Source organism: Hippocampus comes, unplaced genomic scaffold (assembly GCF_001891065.2).
Source record: "Hippocampus comes isolate QL1 unplaced genomic scaffold, H_comes_QL1_v1.1 scaffold7, whole genome shotgun sequence".
In the NCBI taxonomy this organism is placed as follows: Eukaryota; Metazoa; Chordata; class Actinopteri; order Syngnathiformes; family Syngnathidae; genus Hippocampus; species Hippocampus comes.
Genome location: NW_017842060.1, coordinates 2616698 through 2640188, shown reverse-complemented (window position 1 = coordinate 2640188; position 23491 = coordinate 2616698). Strand labels below are relative to the sequence as shown.

The window sequence follows — 23491 nt, the reverse complement described above, 5'->3', positions numbered from 1 at the left end:
ACTTCATGGTTTTCTTGTTATACGCTTGCAGATAGCAGTAGCATTAGCACCAGTGTCTAACTTTCCACTCATGTCCTGTAGGTGGCAGTATAGCGGTCAGTTAGACGCTTTGTCCTTTGTATCTTTCTTGTTTTACGCTAGCAGATACCATGTTTTTGGTTACACGTATTTTCCTTCATCGCTAATTTTGTTATCGCTTCTCGCGGTTGGTATTAGAACTGCCATTTGGTGCGCTAAAGTAATGAGAATTAATGTTACAACAACAACCACAAAAATTGGGTTCTGACTATGTAGGGAAAAACAACACACGGTCAAGAATGTTCCACTCTGGCGCTGTCGGGGGCGGCCATTACAAAAAGGCGGACAAAAAGTAACAGGAGGAGAACTACCATGATGGTTTTCTCGTCAGTAAATTTTGTATTTATTTATTTTTTATTATTTTTTAATTAAGTTTACATGGAAACACATGAAAATTAGCTGTCGTCCTCCTCCTCCTACGGCACTGCTGTGTATGTGTATTTGGATAGGCAATTCTACAATTGATCCGAGCACGACTCCAAAGACCACACAGTGGCGGTTCTGTGCGTGACGAAGAGGCCCGGCCCATGTCAAGATGAGGAAAGCATCAATCTCGCGCGAGGAAGACGACAAGTGCGTGGGAGGAGCAGCTTGGCGATGAAGACATCCATGTGTGAGTTTTTCCACAAGGGCCATCGCGATTACATCTGTTTTACAACCACAGGCCTCACATTTCAAGTGCCATGCGACATCCAAGTCATCTGATTGGATTTATATATGCTACATCAAAAGCTGCCACTCGAGCAAACATTTCATCTTGCCGCGGGCTCTAGGGGGGATTGTGGGGGGGAGTTCATCTATAGAATTCTAACAATATTGATATTCACTCTGAACCTGAAGCACTAAAATAATATGTCGTGGAATAAAAATATGTGCTTCCTAATAGAATGCTAACACGCTAACTATTGCTATCCTAACAAAGAGCAACAGAGCAACCTGGTGACTGACCACACACACACCTTTCACGCACATATTTTCAAACACATATGTTCATATGTTGGGGGGGGGGTGGATTACTAAACAGTCAGCTCACCTCTGCAGAGACATGGCCGTCATTACATCTTGATTGGAGCATCAGAGGCCTAATTAAGAAGCTCCCATTCTGAACACGCCACCGACCGGGCAAGAACCGTACCCCCCGGGGGGTGGGGGGGGGGTGTCGAATGCACTGCAAAGGAGGAGGAGCAACAGGAGCACACTGATTAATGTGGAACATAAAACGGAATTTGTCTCATCAAAGCTCCAACGCGGAGTAAAAAGGACATTCTGAGGCTAGAAACTTCGAACCTGTTAACTGTTGGTACGCTAACCGATAGCAAGACGGCGACCCGAATACATGAAGCTCTAAGGAGGATCAAAAAGGATTTTACTTCAGAAGAGAACTCATAAAATGCTCGTCAGACTTTTGAATAAACACGTATGATATGCTAATATGCAAACAGTTGTTCCGCTAATATGTACCGTTGCAAGAGAGCGATGCGAGCGCAACACGCATTGAGGCAGCTCGAGAGGGATTTTACATAATGCATGAAACCAGATCCTATTTAAGAAAGAAAATTGATAAAACTGTGCTTTGCTATGCTAACGTACGTCGCTCAGGGGTTTTCCATCTTGCAGTGAGGTTGGGTACGATTTCAAATGTATGCTAACATATAGCAAGATAGGAACCTGAGGACAGAAAGCGCTATGGCTGAGAAAGATTTGACAATATATTCATGTATTGGGCACAATATCACAAGAGAAATGATCAAATTCTAAGATGCTAACAGTTGGCACATACGGTGGTGCCTTTAGATACAAGCTGAAGTCGTTTTGTGGCCAGGCTTGTCACTTCGAATGCTCATGTTTCAAATCATCAGTCCCCATTGAAATGAATGCAAATGCCACAAATCCATTCCAGCGCCCCCAAACTAAAAAATGTGGACGAGTGAAAGAGTTAATGCATCGCAATTTAATGCTTCTAATACTGCTCCTTCTGGTGTACCCACCTCGGCCACCAGGGGGTAGTATAATACAGTCACACAAACAATTGAAGAAAACAATCGCCTGTCTGTATTCACATTCTCGTTGGCTCAAAACGCTGCAGTGATTAAAGTCGGTCTTTTCCTCGCAGAGGAAAAAGAATATATGCTGTCTGTCAACATGTGTTGCTTCAAGTATCCTCTGCTTAAACAGCTCTGAAACTGCCATATAAGATGCTAATCGTTAGCATGTAAATGGAATTTTCCATTGTATGTTGCCTTTCCCTTTGGCAGCCGTTTGGTTTCGAATACACAGCGTGTAATTCTTTTTCCTCTGTGTTTAGTTTGACAGTAAACTTCAACCGGGAGAGACGATAAACAGCAGCTTTTTAAAAAAGAATTTCGTCAAAGCGCTGCTGATTGAGACGTGAGTTGAGATGAGCTCACTTCCACTGTACAGTCCACTGAAGTTTGCGCTCGCAAATTTCCAGCTGAATTACGGCCTATGTTTTGAACGAACTCGTAGATCAAGACACCGTTGTATACTGTTTTTTTGGGGTTTTTTTTTAATAGGCAAGAAGGGCGCCTTTCAAATCGTACAAACAGGAAATGTGTGTACTGCTGCCGCCCCCTCGTCTTCTCCATCTCCGCATGATGAGATGATTCATCACGGCAGACAGTTTCCTGAGAGCCAGATGAGATGAGAGTGGGGACGCTGTCATTTTCTATCTCCCGAAGAAACATACAGAGATAGTGACATTGAAAGAGGGAGAGAGAAAGGGCTGAGAAGCCCGCCCCGCCGCCGGAGGCCGATAGAACACAAACGCATGACGGCCGAACCCCCACAGGTGACATTTGTCCGGCACTTGTAATTAAAGGGGGGCATGCTCCCCTGGCTGGGAGAGGACCTCCCCTCACATTAGGCACACTTGAGGAATGATTGACGGCGCTTGGATGGCTCTTTAGTTGCTTCGAAGGTCCCCCCGAACCAATTAGCTGAATGCAATATAATGTGCTACAATTAATGTAACATCATTGAATAGAATTGAATAGAGTAACATATTTTGTCTTTTTAAATAAATGTCACTACACCGGACAGTTACTCAAAAGCTGTTTTCTGCAATATGCATGAGACTGTATGTAAAATTTGTGCAACAGGCACGACAGAGAACACGAGTGTGTCATCAGCCATTGTCAGTAAAGAGTCATTAAAACCAAAATGGCTGACCAGACGTCCAGAAGAATACACTGTAGTGTCTGATGCGCAAATGTGACATTAAGACTGATTAAAACAGCTTTTGAACAGCTGCTGACTGTAGTGACTGATCACTGACGAGCGACGGCCGTCGTTCGGCCAAGTTACAGTTTCCTGTTTACAACGCGCAATTTACACTTAACGTGACAGTTAATCCAGACACACGTACTACGCCCAACATAACACATTTAAACAAGGATTAATAACTGATCGCGGAACAAGTTCAGCATTGCACGGCGCAATGCATCCTGGGAATCGGACGCGAATACAAAAAGTACAAAAGTGTGTAAAAACAACAGCAATTTCTAGTCTTCCCATGAACCGTTGACAGTTCGTTTGAAGCACATTAAGTCACCCATTCCTGGTATTGTTTATTTTTTGAAACTGTAGTCCGTTCAACAGTGTGCTATTTCGTAAAGACCTTCACACAAGCTTAGCACTTGTTTGTAACCTTACATGTCAACAAAAAGCTACAGACTTGGTGCCTTTGCCGATTTGGAGCATTTATTCACCTTTAGTTGTGAATCCCGCACAGTACGTTTTCCGGCACTTTTGAAAATGACCGAATGAACTATCCGCAAGGGCGTGAGGAACTAGCAAGGCTTTTCTGTTGTTGTTTTGTACTTCAGCAGATAATTTCAAATGAAGCCGGTGACAGGATTGTGGAAGGTGCCCTCTGGTGTGTCCCCCCCACCTCCCGCTCCCCTCGGCTGCATTCAATTCCCCCCGTGCTGCACCGACTTTGAGAGGATTCTGAGTTGGGCCGCATTTCGCTGAACCCCAAAAAGTCGCAATAATGACTTTGCTCATTTGCAGCCAAACAGATAAGACGTCCTTTTCACGGCAGTCGCTAATGTAGCTGCGAGCAGCCAAAGTGGTTTAAAGCCCATTTCACACTCGGCTTCAAAAGGAGAGTAATGGGCCCGGAACAGCACCGACATCACACATGTGGAACTTTGGAGAAAAACTTTTTCGCCCCCCCCCCACAAAAAATCTGTGACTGACAGTTGACTTAACTTCCAAGAATGTATTGGAATACCTATCATTAAAAGTGGGAAGAGTGAGGTGCTTTAATGCGAACTCTTTCCATTGGCTATTCTGATTTTTCTTCTTGCAAACTTTTTTTTTTCTCCCAACACTATTTTCTCTCCACATTTTGACTTGACTGATGCGACCTTATAACCCCCCCCCCCCCGATTTTTATCCACATGAGACGTAGCAGTCTTCGTGCCGTATAGCCATAGTCTTGCTATACGTTTCGATGCGTCCCAGCTTGTTTCTCTTCTGACAGAATCGGCTTCAGAGTTGCAAAAAAAAAAAAAAAAAAGAGGCCCAAAAAAAAATCCTCATAGGCGAGATCAGGGAAATTTTCCACGGTTCACACAGCGCGGTCCCAGACACGTGTAGCATACGTCACGGCCATTAGCAAGGTGAAAAAGCCCAAAATGTTTGATTTCGGGAACTTCTAAATTTCCAATTAAATTGCAGATTACAGATTTAAATTGCAGTGTTTTTTTAGAATGGTTTTACTAAGTGGTTGCACCATTCAGCTCACCCACTAACTTCTATATATACATACATGCCTTCTGACAGGAAAAAGAAGCAGCCGGAATGGAAGTGCCTTTCCATTCAATTAGAGCTTCCCGGTTTCCCACGCGGCTGCCACAGCTGTCAGCGTGACTGCGGCTCAAACTGGCGTCCATGCAGGCACTTTGCCCAATTTATTCCACACAGACTTTCAAAAACAATTTGAACTTGTTTACACATCTGCACAATACATATTTGACATTTTCACACTTGCTTTAGCAGGACCTGTGGAAGCTTTTGAAATGGATTTGTTCAAAGCCATAAAAACAGTACGGTAATGATGGATTTATCGTTTTTTTTATTTTTTATTTTTTAAAACATCGTTGGTGAGAATTATGCGTTAAAAATTATCCAACTACTTTTGTCTTTTACATCGTGGAAGAAAATCATTGACACTTTTTTATGCGTTTTTCAAGAAACTTTACAACTTAATTATCAAATACTAAAGACAATTTTCACGCCTGTCGCCAATCCTGCATGACACAACTGTGTGAGGAGGCAGGTTCGACCCGATGTTGGTCGTTTTGCAGGCGAGTGCAGGACAGCGGGTCTGCAAGAGGTCTGCGCCACTGTGGGAGTGTTCACAGCACACCCACATCATGGCCAAAAAAAGTGGCTCCTTTTATTCCCTTTAAATGCAGCGCACTCAAAAGCCACAATTCTTTATGGTCGATTTTTCTTTTGAATTTTAATATTCATTTCTATGGCTTTTTTACTTGTAACATTTCAATTTAAATAATAACAACATTCAGACCAATTTTTTGTAACAGTTTGAACTTTTTTCCTAACATAAAATATATTTATCTTAACTATATGACTACTCAATGAAGATTTAATTTTTTTCTTTTACTTGCACACGGCAACTTTTTTTCTCAGATCATAACTTTTGCTTACATCTGCGATTCTTTTCAAGTCACACTCCAATTTGATTCTCTCACATTGGCTGGGGATATTCAGGTATTTTTCAGGATAACACGAGCGCCGCTACCGAATGTGTTTCATTGCATTATATAAACGTCAGATCCAATCGGTAGTCGTGTCCCCGGTGGAAAAACATGAGCCTCAACTCTAATACTGCTCCTCTAATGACAAAACCTCCTTTATCAACGACGTCGGCACCCGTGCCAATAATCCCACCGACTGCCCCAGCTGTGACGGAAAAGAGATAAACGCGATCGGACAGGTCGGCCGAGCTTCGTCGCTGTTAAACCCCCGGCAGACTCGTCAGTGAGTGGCAGGCCGATCCAATTAACGGCATCCAGCACACGGCAAGGAATTCCTGTTTGTTAAAATAAATAAATAAATAAACAAAATAAAAACCTAATTGATCCACAGGTTGAAATATTGACCTGATGAGAAACTCTTCAGCCCTCTAATGATTTCACTTAATGATGCATCATGGGAGGATTGCTGTGATTAGTTGTGACAGCAACGCATAGCGGCTGCTCTTGTTATGCTAAACACTGTTGTGTACATACATACAGTCGCCGGAGTTTTCACCTCAAGTTTCGCAAGACACTAAAAGATGCTCACTGATATGAGGAAACATCAGGGCACAATAAGGACTGCTAATTGTTTTTGACGATTACCACTACACACCGTTTCGGAAAAAGTGATGTCATCCGATCAGTTTAATCAAACGTTTGCAATCAAATGAAGTTGACTCTTTGAGTGCCTTGTATTTGGAAAAGCGCTACACAAGCCTAGAATAGCCCAAATCGCATCAAAATTCAGACTTTATCCTGATAGCATTTTACTTGAACGCCAAGTTTTGTTTGTTTGTGTTACTAACGGAAGGCACACCCCTTAAATCTCTGCCAAGACGAGAAAAACACTGAAAATGTTTGACTCATTTGATTAAAATAAAATTCATCATGACAAAATTATACACTTCAACTTCGGACTTGTAGGTGATGGTAACGCGCATGTATCACAAAATGAGCAACGACTGTTGTAGTAATCTAGCTAGCTAGCTAACTAACTAACTAAACTCACTAGATATCTCGCTCACAAAAACATAGTCATTGACCAACCAACAAAAGAACCAATTAACAAATGAACTATTTGACCACATACCTAGCTAGCTAACTAACTAAACAACTAAAGTAACTAACTAGCTATCTAGCTAACAAAAAAATAAAGTCATTGACAAACCAACAAAAGAACCAATTAAATGAAAAATTTGAGCACATAGATAGCTAGCTAACTAACTAGATATCTAGCTAACTCACAAAAAAAAAAAGTCACTGACCAACCAACAATAGAACTAATTAACAAATGAACTATTTGACCACATAACTAACTATGGGAGTCCAAAGGGCAAGGGCTGAACAGAAGGAGTCCATTTCGACTGTGCTTCAGTGTCTGCTGACTTCACATCCTATAATCCTTGAACGGGATTACGATATGCGATAACGCATCACGTCCTCTCGGACGGCATCCCGAGAGTGCTTTGGATGCGGTGAACGACACCAGCGATAGCGGCCCGCTTCTCACAGAGCCAAATAGCCTCGTTCTGCTCCGCTTCCTCCACGCTTTAAACTTGACTTCAGCACGCAGTGTAGCACGGAACTCATTCCCTCCACTTTTATGATCATGCTTTTCCGCATCGCTTGTGAGAAAATAAACACCGGAAGATATAGTGCCGCAGATTGATTAAACATGGTCAACCTCCTTTTGGAAAGTGGAAAATCCCAACACAAGTTGCTACAAGGCACTTTTACAGTCATTTCAAAAGTACTGGACTGTGTTTAGCTTGATTTAATTATTCATGAGAAATGAAAAATATGACCTTGAGTGTTTTCTAAAAACTGCATTTGACTGGCAAGTTTCCCATCTAAGTTGGTTTTTTAGTCACAAACTTTTTTATTCTATCTATACGACTCCAAAACAATTTTGTCAGATTCTGAATTGTTCTCGCAGCATTTTCTCATGATGTCAACATAACATGAATTCTCACGCCTTTTTTTCCTCGTAAAGACTTTAAAAAAATGTTCTGAAATACAAATTGAATACTTTTGAACACAGACGTCCATCAAAGCTCCAAAATATGAACTATGTGTGACTTATTTGATTGTAAAAAAACAAAAACGTGCAGTTCCACTCCTGTCCTAGAGGTGGCGGTAATCATGATGAGAAAGCACTTAGAATCTGCTACACACGCAAAGATTTGTTTCCCATCTAACTTCCTGTGACTTAATAATTTAAAAAAAATATATTAAAAAAGTAATGAGAATATCATATTGTTTGACCTTCCGTGCGCAAAACCTGACAAACACAATGAGACTGCAGCGCACGAAGAGCACACAACAGCGCTGCGGCCTCAGCAGGTGTGTGACGCTGACGCTCACACATTATGATGAAAGGTGAACGAGGAGAGGCGGAGAGCCAGGTCTATTTTTAAGACGTGTGGATGCCGCCACAGCCGCAGCGGCGTTGTTGTCTGCTGACTATGCCACTTCACTTAGTTGGAAAGTCGGGACAATGATGTCAAGAGAGCGGCTCGGATTCACTGTAAGATGACATTTCATGATTAGGACATTACCAGTGCGGAGACATTATGCAAATGTTTCCATTGCATCTGTTAATACACAATTTATGAAATTCTGATCATGTGAAACGTCGTCGCACTGTTTCATTTCAGCAAAATATTAAGAGTTGTTGTGAAGTTGATTGCATTTTTTTGCCACCTTCTCATACATATTTTTCGAACATTTCAACTTTTTTTCTCAAAAGATTAACATTTCAAAAAATTTTTTCTGAAAAATCCAAACCTCCAGACTTTTGCTCTCACAACGTGACAAATTCACTCTAACATTGACTTTGTCCTCACAATTTTGTCATTTTTTTTTCTTGCGGCACCACAACCTTTATTTTCACAACCAAGACTTTTTTTTCTTTGTAGCTTCATCTCACGTGACGAACTTTTTTTCTACACACGATTCAGACTGTTTTGAAACATGACATCTTTTTTCTTATTATTATTATTTATATTGCAACTTCATTCATGTTATCCGGTTATCATTATTGGTGCATGAAAGAATTAAAAAAAAACAGACTACAAAATTGCCACTAAAATTGATTCACAATTCAGAATTCCAGCACCACCTATTTGCTTTCGGCCACATTTCCACACAGGTAGCCATGATTTCATTCATTGATTTCTTTCTTTATTTATTAAAAACACACCTCCACAATTCAGTGGGCTATATCGCTGTGAAATTAGACCAGGCACTCAGTCGGCGTCCAGCCCGCCCCTTCAGCTTATCCGTCTTCTTGGCCTCTTAGCAGAGCAGAAGAAAACGCTCCCCACCTCCACAGGAAGCATCAGAGCTCGTCCCAAAGTAATTACAAGCCTCAACTAAACACGCCGCCGCCGCCACTGCCTGATATTGTTGCGCGACGTCTCTCGTCTCCCTCCTACTCCCAGATAAAGATGATCACCGGAAATCGTCCAGACAACTAAAACTACAAAGTTGTCTCCAGTTTTGAAATTAAGAACCCCGAGAAGAACTTAAGAGGATCGAAAGTTAATTGGATTGTTGTGGAAGTGGCAACATTTATTATTTATTTTTTGGGGAGTCGAAGTTAAGTCATTATTCGTCACTCAATTTACTGCTTGTCAGTTTAAGAAATAATACATACGTTGGGTTAAAGTGCTTGAGGTTAGGGCGGGGTGATAGGAAAAAAGGTACGGGCTCATTGTCAGTAAGAAAATATGAGTAGTCGCCGGGTAGGTTCAGATAAATGTTTGGGTTCATATTAGGAGTCAATGCGATAGTTGCAGGTTAGTTTTTGGCTTAGGATCAACGGGATAGGAATTTGGCATAGGCAGGCAGCATATACAAAAAAAACAACAACTTTTTTGTTACTTCAACAGGGCGTACTCTTTTTCGCCGTTTTCGAAAAACAACTACAACATATGATTGCTTCCTTCAATATTTCTGTACGCGACCCTTTGAGGAAAAGCAAAGCGAGTTGCTCTTGCAGCCCCCAAAGAAATTTGAAAAAAAATTCTCACTGGATTTTTTGTTCTTTTTTTTAAAAAAATGACAACGACCCAACAAGTCCTCTTTTCCAGTCTGGTTCCTTGATGGATTTGTGAGACAAATCCTGTGGCGTGACAGGTCGCGACCTCCGACTAATGGCCGACAACAAACTATTACCGTGCTTGTAAAAGTGTTGTTTGTGCCTTAAACGTCACACAAGGCGCCGCGAAGCCCCCCTTTTCATTCCACAGATAAAAATTTAAAGTGGCGCCAAGGTCAGCTGGCATCACCTTTATTTTTTACTTGTGGCGTAAATAACAAGTCAAGCACCTGCAAAAAAAACAAGGCAGCCCAGCCCTGGTGCCACCGGTCTGAAATTGGAGGCGACGGGATGGTGATAGGAAAAGAGAGAAAAAAAAAAAAAACTGGCAAAAAGCCACTTTTTGAGTTCCACTCAGCCTGCGGGAAATCAAAAATGTGAGCTGCCACTCCGCTCATTCTTCACTGGATGTGCGCACACGACACTGGGGCTAACGCTTCCAATCAGTGGAAGGCACACAAGCGCAAACATCTGGATGGCAAATCGTATCAGTATATTTTGGAATAATATGCAATCATTATTAAACTATGGAATGGGGAAAGAAACCCATTAAAAGAAATAAAATAAATACATAAATAAATAAAATGAAACATGTTGAAATAATAAGCAAATATTTTTGACTCGGAACTGCGTTAATAAGTCATACAAACATAAGAACTAAAATCGAAAAAAAGTTGTTTGCTAACGGGATAAAATTAAAACAAAACTGCTTTAGAAAAGAGCGAAAACTAACTGAAACAACATCTTACATTTATAAACCTTACTAAAAATACAGCAAAGCTGTGATATATTTTTTCGTATTTGACAATGAATATCCCGCACAAGCATTCGGTGCTAATTTTAAATAATTTATTTCAGTATTAGCTACCGAATAATGGAGGTCAGTTCTTTGAGAATTGGAGTTTACTTAATGACACGATGCTTACTGACCTTTCTTATCTTGCACCCAACAAATATTCCATATCTTAAAATTAATAATTATAAAATAAATAAAAATGACACTAAGACTAAAACTAATACAAACTAAGCTAAGATGAAGCCTGCAACGAACATGTGACTAAGAAACTCGCTCTTAAAATTAAAATTAAAACGAACTGAATTAAAAGAACAAAAGTCACAACCAACAATAACGAAAAATCCCAAACTATTAAAATCAGCGCTCTACGTTTTTCGGACTCACTTTGCACGCCGCCTCAGCCGCTCTGAAGGATTTCGATGACGCGCACGACTTCTCTGCCACTCGCATCGCGGACCCGCGGTCAATAAAGACAGTCAGGGGTAACAAGAAAATGAGAATGGAATGGAAATGAGAAGCAGTTGTGAAGAAGTTGGCAAAAAAATAAAAAATAAAATAAACATGCATATATTCAACAAAAGGTGTGTGTGATTGTCACTCTCAGTTCATCTCCCTTCCTCCTCTCTCATTGCACTGTTTGGTGGACCATAAAACTTTTCCAATTTGAGGCTGGCCCCGGTTATGGAAGCACAGTCCCGTGTCCTCTTGTTGTAAATAATACATATAAAGCATGTACACAAGTGCATTGGCACACAGATAACATGCTTCATTCCATAATGCCGTCCAAAGTGTGTCTCCGTGGCAACACAAGGAAACAACTGTTAATTGGTTGTCTGGTCCAGTTCTGATCAAAGGCCTACTAAGTCAACCATTTGACGGGTGTGTCCATTCACACACCCGTCATAACTCAGCCTGCTAGACCAGTCATGTAAAACGCACGGGGCCCCGTTTTCATGGCCAGCGCAAGTCGATTGCAAAGTGCGGGCCAAGTGTGTGTATGGGTGGAGTTTGTCTTCCTTTCGGTACCTTCGGAGATTGGGCGCAGTCAGCGCCGCTGTGGGAGTGAACACAAGCGACTCATTTCCCGGGCAATGAAAGCGGCTCCACACACACGCAGTCTTTGATGTTACGAAAGCACGCAGGTGATTGACACATGTAAAGTGCAGTATGGAATGTATGGAAGCAACCGCAAGCAGATGATGTCAAGCTGGGCAATCACGACGCCGCTGTGAAGTGCACACATGGAGACCACCTTCAACCTTGATATAATTCGTGTCCGGGTGTCATTTTATTCCCCTTACACGTTAACAGATTTTATCATCGGAAAAAGATGACATTCAAACATCCTCCTCTAAAAAAAAAAAGTTTCTGCAAAATTTTTGGATGATTTTTCTCTCTGTTGTAAAGTTAAATAAACACTAAAAAGACAAAGTATTGTAAAACAGTCAAATGATGTTCCTGTAATTTAATTTTTTTTTTTTTTGTGGGTTAAAGGAACAAAAAAATAAGTTACTTGATTCATTTCATGTTTTACATCAACGGTTATTGGAATTGTATTCAGCCAAATCTTGGATTTGGCTGCAACCTAAAAAAAAAAAAAAAATCCATATTGGTCAGGCCCGAGTAAACATTCATTTCCTTCCATTTGCTTAAACAGTGATTCTTAACATAAATTAGTCTGTTCACACACATTTTTAATTTGGGTCTTGAGCGGAAAAGGTTTGGGAAATTGAAACGGTATCAGTTGGAGTGTTTAAAAGCGAGCTTCCAGTTCACACGTTTGTATTCTCGCTCAAGGTTAAAGCTCACTGTTCACTGTTTGCACGCGTGCTGCAGTTTGCGCTGACCTTCCAAAGGCCGCGACTAATCTTCTGTCATCATTTATTCATCAACCGGTGCAGATGAGATCAGCAAATCACAATGCAGGCTGTATAATTTGTTCTGTGTAGGAGAAACAAAAAGTCGAAAAAAGAGGAACGTGAGGAAATTAACGTGTGCAAAGACATGGCGACAAACAAAACCGTCAGCCGACAGCGTGACAGTGACAGTGGTCTTCCAATCTATCTCCCCTGGCTGGCTCGCCGTCCTTGGGAAATGTGCGCGGCGTCAAGGACGTTCCTGCCTATTGGAGTGATGGACAAACAATAAAAGTCGCTGCGAGTGGCGAACTGAGAGACTCGATGTGATTTGTTTGACAGCAACGCGCCGAAAGCCCGATGGACAGAAGCCGAAGACGCAATGAACAGCAGCGACACCAACAAGGCCAGACAAACTCAAACTCCTGTTTTTAATCCTCATTTCATATGAATGGTACTCAAGTAAATACGGTACTGTAGTGGCCTGAATAGAGCGACAAGAGTAACCAACGCTGTTAAGAACAGTCCTAAAAAGGTGCAGGTCCTACTTGGAGGAAAGGAGTTATTTTGTTGTTTAAGATTCAGATCTGATCGAATGGCCGTGACATATGGGGTCCCTCAAGGGTCAATCCTTCGACACCTCATTTTTTGCACAAGAACCGTTTTCGATTGAATAAAAAAAATTAATTTCACAAAAAAATTGTTTGTAAATCTTGTATGAAATTCAGGAAACATTTACATTTTCTACTCATTTAATTGAAATACTGTGTCTATAAAAATGACAATGGGTATAAGCTGAGTGGCGGCGCAACACAAACACATTTCACACTCAAAAATAGTCAACTTCTGACTATTTATAATGTATTTCTTTTGACTGAAATCCGACTAAACCGGGTGGCTCAATACAAAACATTGATTATGTCCATTTATAATCACACTGCTCTTTGAAGAAGAATATTTTCAACGAGCTGAGGATATTATAAATTATCGGCTATTTATTACGCATTTTAAAAGACCGTGGCGCGTGCCTTCGTCTTTGACGTCAATATTTCAAGTGCGGGGGCGAACGTTGAACTTGTCTCGTTCATCACTCCTTCCTGTGATCAATAGCGTGGACGCGTCCTTGCATGCAGACAGTACGACTCAGCAAACAGTTAAAAATTAAGAATTCCAAGTTTGATTTCAAAAAATATATATAAATTTAAAAAAAAACTGTTTTTGGGTGATCGCCATATACTGTATAGATTCAACAGACCATGTGGACATTTGTTTTTTTCGGTGACAATATCGACAGACGCATTTTATCCGACAACGAGGACGTACGGGCTTTACAATTAACAATTTGGACATCGTTTTTATGAGACAGTGAGGACATTGGAGCTTTGAATTGGACAATGTGGAAAGAGACGAGTTCTTCCGTTGGACAACATGCAGCGATAACCTGCTCACCAATATGTCGCCTGGGTCTCACTGGTATAGGCGCACATAAATAGACACCAACGCACATGTGCGCACAGGTGAAATGAAAGAGAGCAGCTGGAGGTCTTTCTCGGGAGGCAAACAGATGGTACAACATTAATTAAGCAAGGAGCTGGACCAGCGCAGAAAGTGTCCCTGTGTGTCTCAAATCCAAACCTTTGTCAAGAGAACACCAAGCGCAGCCTCTTTTGGAGACAAAGAAGAACCCTCGCGAGGGCACTCATGTAAACATCTGTCTTTCGAGTCACAAACTTTCGTGCCCAGGTCAAGTTTCCGCAGACAGGCGCAAGTAGAAAAGGGGAATTTGCGCCGTTGTGGTCGTGGACACAGCCGGCTTAATTCCTGGCCGATGAAAGGGGCTCCGCTCGTTGCGTTTTAACTCCAATGCAGGAGAAGAGGAGAAGCGCGCGCACACAGTCTTTGACATTGCAGAAGCAAGAGTGGACTCGCCGGAGTCGATGCAAAAGATTGAAGATCGCAAAGTACGTTTAGAATTAAGTGGATCACAGATCACTGCTGTGAAGTGGACACTTGGAGACCATTTTTCACCGCCGTCCTTTGTGGCCGTGTGTGACCTCCCCGCCAGCTGTGCCTTAACCAGGGGGGTGATTTTAAATGGATATTAAAGCTCGGGGTGTCTCGATCCAATATTGATATTGTTCTGATATAAACCACCCCCTCCCAAAAAAAAAAAAAGCAGTCCCAGAGAATATCGGTCCCCATCCAAAATCTCCAATATTAACACTCATACACACATCGCAGGCGTCGCTCCAAACATCCCGCAAGCAGAGCAAACCCCCGTGCACGTCGCGACCTTTTTGGCGTCACTGCTGACTCGTTCGTATTCCGCCCGTTAAATGCCACCAAATGTCACGTGAAGGACTCGCTTCTCCCTCCACGTCATGCCATAAATATGATTGCAACCAAAGGGGCCCGTGACACCGTGTCAATCACGATTCCCTCGACAACCGGCCCCTCGCCAACAACAATTAGGAGACGGGCCATTGGTGGGAACTGGAAGAAGGGAGGGTGTGTGTGTGTGTGTGTGTGTGGTGAGGGGGGGCTGGCGTTTAGGGGGACTCAAAGTCATTTCACGCTGGGGTGCAAAGCAAAGGCGATTACATCGGAGAGCAACGAGGTAAATAAGAGTCACTGAGGATTGACCAGAAGCGGCAGAAGTACTCACACTATGTATTTAGAAGTACTTCAGTTGGGGGGGAATATATATATATATATATATATATATATATATATATATTTTTTTTTTTTTTTGTGTGTGTGTGCTTAAGGATGTCTCAGTGTCAAAAGTGACCAAAAAAAATAAATACATGGAATTTCGGTTCAGATTTTCAGCAAAAAATGTGAAAGAACAAAACCTAGCAAGAAACACGAAGTTGACTTTCATCTTTCTCCACTTTGACGCCATGTCGGAGGTCTGGTTTCAAACGTAGCTACGGTCGAACCTCATAACAACGCTCCTCGAGGGATGAAATAAATTTGTACGTGCTAACGGTAGTTTGTTGTAACCTTTTCCAAAGAAAAATGGCCACCAACGACAATGTTTAAGACAGGATGAACATTTATAGATGTCAAAACATGAACATGTAATACAGTGTAAACATATAAATGACGAATAAGTGTAGAGAGTGCAGTATGAAGAAAAAAAAGATTTTATTAGACATGAAACAAACAACTGTAGCGTTCCTGCTTCATCTCTGAAAACATTCCGTCAGCAAATTTCAAGTGCCTTCTCCACTTCAGGATGTGCCGCACCCCGAAGCCGTTTCCGATCATCTTTCAATCTGTTGGCCTCAAACTCTGCCATGATTTTGTCGCTACTACGGATGATTGTCGAAATTGACAATTTTGCCGATCGCAGTCTCATCTGAGCGTCCTTTTCGACAGTGAGAGACTATTTCAGCCTTCGCAGACAGCGACATTTGCTTCCGTTTTTGTGCCATGCCTCCGGAAGTACAACAATTTATTGAGTCGATCATTAATGTTGCTCGGCAACGGAGTGGAATCCCGCACTGTACATTTTGTTCAGAGGCAAGGTCGCGGCGGCTAATTAGCTTCCCGCGGTTCGTTGTGGCGAAGGCCTTTTCACTATTTTGTGGGGACTTTGAAATGTGAACGTTATAGGGGCGGAAACGTAAATTGGGGTACGTTGAAAAGAGGTTCGACTGAAGTAAAAGTAAAAAGTAGTCGGGAAAATAAACACTGAAAAATGGCCCCAAGACCAAAAACAACGTATTTGTACTTCCCACCACTGGTATTTACACAGTCCTACACAAAGGGACACGCTAATTGAAAGACTTGACAAATAGGCTGACCTCGCATTCACGCTACCCGTAAACACCTTTTTATATGGAAAGTGCAAGGGGGGGAGGAAGAAAAAAAAACAAAAAACTGACGTCTATTCACGGTCCGCTCAGCAATGTGTTCACGCTCCGCCAAAGGACCGGTCGGGAATATCAAGTACTCATAGAGCAGACTTTGATTGACAGCGTTTTGTCCCTCCGTTGCTTTGCATCAGAAGGGCAAACAAACCCGAGCGCCTGAAACTTTTTCCAGCCATACAAGTTTTTCCTCCCTTGGCAGCGGCCACTTAACTTTGTCACTAAAAGCACTTCATCCGAGGCTCCAAAAGGAGTCGGACGGCTCGGCTCTGTTACATGCGCACCAAAGAGGCGAGTGAAGCGGGCGGGGCGTGTTTCGGGAGAGAAGCCGCCGCGTGGGAACAAAGCGGCGATTGTAATATGTAACACGACGGGGAAAATCGGTGTTTCGTGAGAGCGCCAGAGAAGCAAACATGACGACACGATGGATGGATGTGAAGGCGTGACGTGTGATGGATGAAAGGTGGAAAGCTGGCCGATGGACAGACGAATGAAAGGACAGCAACATGCAGTACCCGTAAGGCTGTTGGCCATGTGGTTTGGTGGACGCTCAGGAAAAGATTGATTGGATGGATGGATGGCAAGAGGCACGGAAAGAGAGATAGAAGTGAAGATGGACGGTCGGCGACCGTCGTGGAAAGACCACATGGATCGATGACGGCGGAAGATGAACAGGATGGATGAATGAGGAGAGAGATGACGGATGATGAAGGCATTACGAAGCGATGCAAATGAGCGCGGGTGGCGACTGAAGATTGACTTGATGGATGGATGGATGGATGGATGGCAAAAACCTTCTGGTGGGATGGACGGATGCGTCATGACAGCAATGCGCACAGTTTGTTGATGGGCGTACGTTGAGGCCCCAAAGCAGCGTCGGTTAAAAAGGAGGCAGGGTGGCACGCAGTAGAGGGCAAAAGCATATTTCCACGTCCGCATTCCACTCAAGGCGCGTGTGGGCGGCGAATGAGTGACGGAAGGTGTTTTGGACCCAGGCTGGCCACTAATGGCCCCCGTGCGTCTGCAAATGTCAAGCAAGGCGGCGCATGGAAATCACATCCGGCCGTAAATGGTGACAAATGGAACGCGACGGCGTTCGTGCGGAAACCGACCTGTCATTACAGACTCGCAGGCGGCGGGGCGCGGTGACACCCCGGCCGGCCAGACGACTGTCGCCGGCGATGCGCCGCCATTATCTGATGTGAGCCGCTCGCCTGTTATGTCTGCGACCACTCGGAAAATGCAGATGGATGGATGCGTGGACGGACGGAGAACAGGGCAGATTGAGGTCCGGGCGAACCGATAATGCACAGCGGACGGAGTCCGATGGGTTATCGAGTCGACAGAAGGATAGGTGAAAGGACGATGGTTCACTAGATGGTAGCAATTGCTAGCATCTCCACAATGTTGCGGTAGGGTTAGCGAACAGTCTGTGGTAGGGTTACGGTTCGGATTACGGTCGGGTTGGTGTTCAAACTCGCACTATTGTAGAATGAGAATTACGGTCGGGTTAAGGCGCTTACACACTCCCATTTAATTTGTGCAGCACAGGGATGAACGACGGCAACATGGCACAAGGTTGCCCAGATTGGGCGCTAGTTGCTAGGAGACTGAAAAAGCAGTAAGTAGCCCGGTTGGTGCCTTTTTTGCAATCGTTTTCACATCAAGCAATTCGGAGCTTGCCAATATGTATTTGTCACCATTTTAACGGAAAGAGAATGAGTAGAAGGACAAGGAGAACAGCAGCTTTAAAAAAAAAAAAAAGACATAAGTCAACGCAATCGTACTGGAGCGGGAGGACTGGGAGAGTTTCAGCTCGCATGTGCTTGTTGCTTTTTTGCTTTGCAGAAAACAATTCAAGTAATTGGATTGCTTTGTACAAAAAAAAAAGTCAAATTAAACTAAAAATATTTGACCCACATTTGGATGATTTTGTGATTTTGGACCCCGTCTGACTCAACTTATGCTTTTTTGTTATTGTTGTTGTTGTTGTTGTTGCACAAAACAATCCAAGAAATGTGATTGCTTTGTACAAAATTTTTAAAAAATGATGAAAATCCAAACAAAAATAATGTCATTATGGGTTAACAAGGGAAACCGCTGCTTGGTGGACCCATAGTAGTCGATCCCTTTTGAACCCGACTGTTTTGAGATTGTACACAGTTGGATTTTTGGGGTTATTGGTTCCACCCAAGATGTTGGGCCAAATGAATAACCCACAAAACAAACCAAAAAATTGGATTGTTTGGAATAGGCCCCCGCTCCTCCCCCCAAATAAATAAATAAATAATCATCCGGTTGTATGTACAAAACAACCCAAAATTTTGTTGTTTTTTTGCAACTTGAAAAAATGACTGTTTTACGATTCATTCATTTGACCCAACTTTTTGCGTGAAAGAAATACCCCAAAAAGTTGTGTCGGTCCCCTTGTCACCCTATTTGGGTTATTTTTGAGCGTGTATGGTCAAGGTTACAAATGTGCTGCACCAACGAAGCACTGCCAACGCCCTCAACACGAGTCCATAAATTAAGTCCGCACATTAAATCTTAGCACGTGTAACATACGGTTGAGCGTTCATTAAGGCCAAAAGGTAACTGTGTGCTCCATCTCTACACAGAGCGGCAACGTTTTTCCCTGCGAAGGCTTGATGATAAAATATTAAAGCGCGCGGCGAGGTGAAAGCGGCGGCGAGCGTCTCCGAGGCACGCCGGCTGGCAGGCGGGCCGCTTTGTTCCCTCGCCTCCGGGCCCGCCATTGATTTAAGGCCCCGCGTTAACGGGAGCCTCGATGCAGAGTGGAAAGTCATTCATCTCACCTGCCTGCTCATGGCACGGTTAGCCGCCCGCCGCTAAAGCTACAGCCGACCCGGGGGGGGGTCTTGGTGTGCGGGAGGAGAATTTGATGAGCAACGTTAAAACTGAAAACATGCATGACGGTACCCGAACCGGGGCGGAAAAAAAACAGCGGGGGGTCGTTAGCGTCAGAGTGGACATCGGAGCTTAACAACGACCGCTAATACAACGTGGAAAAACAACATTGAGAAATTGCAACCATCATCCTTGATCCAGAAACTGTATTTTTTTGGTACTGGACTCACGTTTTGTGCCAGATCCAAGAAAACATTATTTTTAGTCATGGATTGAAGATGGGAGGAAAAAAAAAAAGCTTTTGGTCCTGAATTTAACCCTTTCAGGGACAGCGGTCACTACAGTGGACAGCTGATCATGTTATCAGGTTACGGGGTGCCGCCCGCCACTTTTTTTTTTTTCCGCTAGATTCAAGAAAGAACCCATATTTTGGTGCTGGATCCTAATAACCAATTATATACACATATAATGTTACCAAGCGGATGCTAACCGAAAAAGACGAGCATGAGTAACCTGACTTGATTTGAGTTTAATTTGACTTTAATTCAATTCTCTTTACAAACCGACTTCAAACGCAGCCTGCGGAAATTCATGAAGATTTCACGACGCTGCCAACTGTCTCGCCCCCAATTCGTTCACGCTCCGTCGGCCGTGCTCGCCGTCACCAACGGTTCGCGTAATTAATTGGCCCCTATTAAAAACCAATGAATCAAATGGATGATTTATTCACGGCGGACGTGTTTTGATGTTGTTGATGAGGCCTGCGGGCCACGGGGTCGTTGGCGTTCGCCGCTCGGCTCGCTTTTGTCCGCATGAAATGAACATGACAGTAACGGCAAAGCAGATAAATGCGGCTGTGCGAGAATAACACACACACACAATTTGGCCACAATGACAACACGCACACACAGGCAACTGGGTGTGACATCATAGGAGGTAAACAACAAAAAAAAAAACCCACCATTGTCCTAGTTTCCACAAAAACTTGCAGAGATTTTACAGTAGGGGCAAGTGGAACACTGCCCCACCAAATCAATATCCTTGAGCAAAACTTTATAGTATTGTTGTTAACAAAACACTATTTTTTGAGTCATTTCCTTCCTCAACGTCATTATCTTTGCCTTATGTTGTAAGGTGTTAAGGTTTTTAAAAAATGGCAAAAATATATCCAGTGGTACCTCTACTTAGGAAATTAATTGGTCCTGGAAGAAATTTCTTAACTAGGAAATTTGTAAATAGAGACGTGTTTTCCATGTAAATGCCCTAATCCGTTCCAAGACCCCCAAAATTCAGACATAAATGTTTTCTAAAGCAAAAAAATTACATGACTGATTCTGCCATTCTCCCTGTCTTTTCTCTGCAGTGATGGGGGCAGCAGATTCCCCTCCCCCATAATTGAGGCCCCACTAATTCTGCCTAGCGACAAGTAGCAATGCGTCTACCAATCATAATCAGAACGATGAACCCTGTTGGTGGCTAATAAAATGTCACTTTTGTGTCCACCTATCTTTTATCAGTTTTGACAAGGCAATGGAGTCCTCTGCCCCAAGTAAGTCAGAATACTTTTTGTTATTATGATTATTTTTTTTACTTACTGTTGGTCACTTTCTAAATAATTGCACACTGGAGTTTTGGCTAATTCCCAGCTTGGTTGGTTTAGCCATCTTTCCTTGTCCTTTCTCGAATGGGCTGTTTTTTGTTTTTGTTTTTTTTTAAACAGCATCCGCATTTTATTTATGAATTTTTAGGGGGCGGGGGGCGGCACACACTCTAACTGGCCTAAATAAAATGTATTATTATTATTAAGTGTTACCCAAGTAATTTTTCTGTGACTTTGGTTTAACCAAAGTTTTGGCCAAAATGCACATAAAAATAATTGAGTAATTTTCCGTCTTTATGAACTCAGGCCACCACGAACCAGCAGAGAGAAAATGGAAAAAAAAGGTGCATACAAGCATCCGCGATTGTCTCAGAGTGTGAGAGGAGACAAACGCGAGCGGGACGTCAGCTGGCGCCGCTTCTTTTCATCTGCATCTCCTTCCTCCATCCAGCCAGCCAGCCAGCAGCACACTCGCTGCATTTCAATCACTTGACTGGAGAAAAGAGAGCACGAGAGATGCTGAAAGCAGCGGCGGCGGCGGCTGCATGAAGGCTGGACATGACAGACACGAACACGTTTCAAGACCAGATGCCTTTGATGTTTTTCCCCTCGGGCGTTTCTCATCATTCATTACTCTTATTTTGCTGATTTATTACTGCCCGAAGTCAGCTGCGATTGACCCTTGTGAGGTTATGCGGTTCAGATAATGGATCGATGGATTTTGAGTATTGATAATCGGTATCGTGCCATGCCTGGCCAGCCACCAATACCGATGACATCGAGTTGGCTCTCCATGACATTTAATAGATTGACCGATTAATCTGTTATTAGAATTTTATTTAAATAATGGCACCAGGCTTAAAAAAATTAAATAATCCAATCGGAGCCTACACCACAACGTGACCTTTCAAACGTTGCACCGGTGTTGCCACTAACAAGCTGCCAGTCTGGCTTCAAGCAGATGCCTGTCAAAGAAAGGAGGTGGCGCTAATGAGCTCACCTAAGAGAGCCCGGGAACATCTGTGCCTGCTTCAACGGGTCGCGGCCTGGTTGACTTTCATGTTTGCTGCGTCACGTCAGTGGGGGCGCTTGACTGAAAAGAGGGAGCGCTTGATTTTACGATAGGGCTATACACCGTTCGGTGCCATACGATTGGGTTGTTCATCTGAATAGTTGGTTGGGCTACTTTGATGTTGCGGCATGTCAGTTCGCATTAAAATCACCTCACAGACACTCTTTGTTGCCTCAAAGTCGAAAGTCGACCGATTACAACAATAGCACCAAAACTGGTCTTTTCATTGATTATTCAGCAGGAAAGTATGTTGAGATGATGACATTTGACATTTCAAAATCTGAATTTCAAAATCTCACACACACGCACGCACGCATGCAGGATTGCGCAAAATATGCCCTCCCCAGTATGGTTTTTTTTTCATGTTGTTAATAATCGGCAGCTTTACATATTGTATATATAAATAACATGCACACACCTGACCTTCGAGGTAATCTTGGGAGTATTCACTTTGACATTGAATGTTGAACACGCTTGATGATCCGAGGAAGGCTGACCAGTCCCCAGGAAAAACAGCTGTGGGATAAACAAAAGGACAAGGATGGACGGGGGACGGAGGATGATTATCCATGACAAAATCAACGTGATTAATAACACGTTGACACCATGAATACAATTGCGCCTTGAGATACGAGTGTCCCAACTTTTGCGTGTGAAAACTTCAAATACGACCGACAAACGATGGGAATGAACACAATTGAACTCACATTTTAATAAGCAGCACTTTGGCAAATGGTGAACATATTATCCAAAAAGAGGCTTCAAACGTTTTCATGCCAATCCTAGTTGAGGTTTACTGTCAAACTACAGTTCCACTTTGTAGATAATGGATGCGTGGATATTTAAAACACGCAAACTATGCCGCCTTAGGAACGGCCTACGAGCTTAACGCTAATATGTAATGGAAAATCCATTGACGTGCTTTAAGGTTAGGATCGATAGTCTCAGTGTTGCACGAGTTGTAGACATATAATATAAGTAATCACAGTCATACATATATCATCATCTCTGATCAAAAATGGCCGATATTAGCGCAACTTACTCAGTAAGAAGAAGAAGAGGGAGTAAGACGTCTATTCTTCTTCTTTGGTGTCTGCGTAAGTGTATCACAGTATACTGCCTTCTGGTGGCCAAGGCGCATAACTCTACCGCATTATGTATTGTCTTGTAAGAAGAGGATGAACACAAAAAAAAAAACATCCCATCTGATGGACCCATGGAGGAAAAAAACGCATGCTAAAAACATGAACTCATGATACAAAAATGAACTGTGATGAATACATGATTACATGAATTAATAAAACAATCAATGTTAGCCTAAAAAAGTAATTGAAACAAGGGCGAAACGATCATTAAAACATACTGAATAATGATTAAAAACATGATGAATGCATTATTCAAAAAAAAGAAAGAAGGATGAGCAAAACCCATTCTCTCTCTCTCTCTCTCTCT

General features: G+C 42.7%; 1 long non-coding RNA gene across 1 annotated transcript; it reads right to left on the bottom strand.

The window, feature by feature from the left end:
* Positions 1-1075: 1075 nt before the first annotated feature.
* Positions 1076-23122, bottom strand: LOC109510995 (uncharacterized). Its single transcript, XR_002167225.1, has 3 exons — positions 22747-23122; positions 22458-22555; positions 1076-1246 (listed from the first exon to the last, which is right to left on the bottom strand). It is a non-coding gene; the product is annotated as an uncharacterized LOC109510995 (long non-coding RNA).
* Between the last annotated feature and the right edge of the window lie 369 nt (positions 23123-23491).